Genomic DNA, 3,088 nt, shown 5'->3' on the forward strand with positions numbered 1-3,088 from the left:
GACAATATGTCCAAAGTAGGAGAGACGAAGCTTAGCCATCCTGGCCTCCAAGGAGCACTCTGGCTGCACTTCTTCCAAAATAGATCTATTGGTTCTTTTAACACTAGTGGAGATTTAACAGTGACGGGTATCTCTTAAGATTGATGTAATGGGAAGTCAATGGTTCTTGCATGGTTTGAACCATAGAAGCAAGCAAGGGTTTGTACCCTCTTGAAAAAAAAATAACTCCAATTCACAATAAAAGCTTTAAAAGGAAAAAAAAAAAGTAACTAGAGGATGGTCCCCCAGTCACCAAGCAAAAGAGCTGAGAATGAGAACACGAATACTAACACCACTCTTCCAGGGTCATCTTCATTAGTGTACCACGCATACACAGCTCTGCTTTCAGAGGGGCTCTGGAGTTCATTTAATGCTATCCTATTGGAGTATTGAAATTCCTTTTCAAACTTGTGTTTTGTACTTGTAGTCTAAAGGGACAATAGAAGATGTACATGAGCAGGAGAAATACACTGGATGGCAGTGAATAGGGCATGCTGAGCAGTTGGCAAGACAAATAGCCAGGGCAGTCTAGGAAAACCCCGGTTGGGGGAAGATGACAGGCCAGGACTGGGGCTCACATTGGGAGCAATGGCAGTGGCAGAAATAGCAGAAGCAGCAGTAAAGATAGGAGTGGCTGTGACCCTGTGAAAGCGGAAGGGCTTAGCTTGCCCTTCTGTCACCAGAGCCTGTCCCTACAGCATCTGCACAAATATCCCTTAAGCCTGAGCACCTGAACATGAACTACCATGTTCAGGAAGTAAACTTGATAATATTGTGGTTTCTAACTACCATCGGTTCGGTTCCGACTCATAGCAACCCTGTATAGGGTTTCCAAAGAGCACCTTGTGAGATTGAACTGCCAACCTTGTGGTTTAAACTGACTTGTGGTCCCACGCTTATCCTACAGCACCACACCAGGACTCCAAACTTGGTAATTGTTGATGTTGTGAAGTGCTGTTGAGTCAGTTCCGACCCATAGCTACCCTGTATAGGGTTTTCAAGGAGCAGCTGGTGAGCTTGAACCGCCTACCTTGCAGTTCAAACAGCTTTGCAGTCTGGCTCATTTATCCACAGGGCCACACCAGGACTCCAACTTAATAAGTCACTACAAAATAAAAGCTTACACATTGACATTAATTAGCATATAGCAGGGAGTTACTAGAATTCTTCAAAGAGTTTAGACTCTAGTTTTAAAAACTGCTACAACATTACAAAGTAAATATCCACAAGATTAGAAATCAAAATTAAATTTGGTGATTGTCTCACTAGACACATTAGATGAAAAAGTTTTGGATGAATTCCTTAAGATATTTTTCATTTTAATTTTTTCCTTGTAATTAAAGATACAGTTATAGAACACATAAGCAGGCATTTTGAATTATTTGCAAATCAAGAAGCCATTTTCCATGTGACTATCACAAATTATAAGGAGCTGTGGTTGCATAGTAGTTACGAGTTGGGCTGCTGACCTCAAGGTCAGCAGTTCAAAACTACCAGTGGTTCCGCAGGAGAAAGATGAGCCTTTCTGCTCACATAAAGATTTGTTGTTGTTGTTAAGTACCCTGTAGTCGGTTCCGACTCATAGTGACTCTGCACAGGGTTTCCAAAGCTGTAAATCTTTACGGGAGCAGAAAGCCTCATCTTTAGATGAGATTTACAGCCTCAGAAGCCCTACTATGAGTCAGAACCAACTCCACGGCACACAACCACCACCACCATCACAAGTTATAGGAAATACTAGAACATGTATTAGAATGGCATTGTTTGACTTTATATTTTAAATTAGATTCAAATTTACATGAAACTGATTTTTATGAAGAGAGAAATCATTTTGGAAAAAATATAACACATGAATTGTCATTTGTAAGTAAATACTAAAATTTGTATTTTGGAGTAATTTATCAGACATGTATCCTAATGCTGTCACAGCCTAGATAATACTATTATCAGCTTCAGTAATGATTCAATCAACAGAAAGAGACTTCTCGAAATTAAAATAGCCAAATATTTGCAATCTCATCACTAATGTTGCTGTCATTTGCATTGCTTGAAAATGAAGTGTCTAAAAATATAAATTTTGACCTGATAAATTAATTTGCAGGAAAGGAAACTAGAGAAACTTTATCAATAATAAATCAAATTAATTATTTATTATATAAAATTATTATAATGTCATTGTTTTATAACTTATAAGTTTATATTGTTATCATCCATATTAAATTTAATAATAAAATGTTTTTAAAAGAATCCAGCAGCTCTACAAAAATTAAAATACACACACACAGAAAAAAAGTATTGTATTTTAGTACCTTTAACAACACTTCCTCCTACCACACTGCATTTTGAACAAAGGGCCATCCATTTTCATTTTGCCTTGAAAAAAGACTCAGAGCACTTTTAATGATCATAGATTGTTTCTTTTATCAAGAAAACCTTGTTTTGTTTTTCAACTTTTTACAACATTGGTTATCACACAATATTTATCCTTTTGTGATTGACTAATTTAACTCAGCATAATGTCCTCCAGGTTAAACCATGTTGTAAGATTTTTCACAGATTTATCATTCTTCAATGTTTTGTACTATTCCATTGTGTGTTTATATAAAAGTTTGTTTAACCATTCTTCTGTTGATGCACATTTAGGCTGTCTCCATCTTTTTGATATGTGGCTTGTAGAAAACATATTGAAGGATCGATCCTGTTTTTTTAATCCATCCTCCACTCTGTTTCTCTTGACTGGTATGTTTAATCTATTTACATTCAACGCAATTATCAATAGGTATGAATTGATGTCATTTTTCTGTATGTGTGTGTGTTTTCATTTTTGTAGAGCTGCTGGATTCTTTGTTCCACATAATTTTCTATGCTGACTTCATTTTGTTTGTGGGTTTTCTGTTCATTTTCGTTTCTGATTTGACTCTTTTTCTGTTTTGATGTGCAGATGTGTTATTTTTATTTGAAGTTACCCTGTAATTTCTTAATTTTTTTCCCTGTTTAAAACAGTATTTTATCTTGAAATCTACTTGGCTACCTTGCCATTTGGAAGTTC

Source organism: Chrysochloris asiatica, unplaced genomic scaffold, assembly GCF_000296735.1.
Source record: "Chrysochloris asiatica unplaced genomic scaffold, ChrAsi1.0 scaffold00315, whole genome shotgun sequence".
In the NCBI taxonomy this organism is placed as follows: Eukaryota; Metazoa; Chordata; class Mammalia; order Afrosoricida; family Chrysochloridae; genus Chrysochloris; species Chrysochloris asiatica.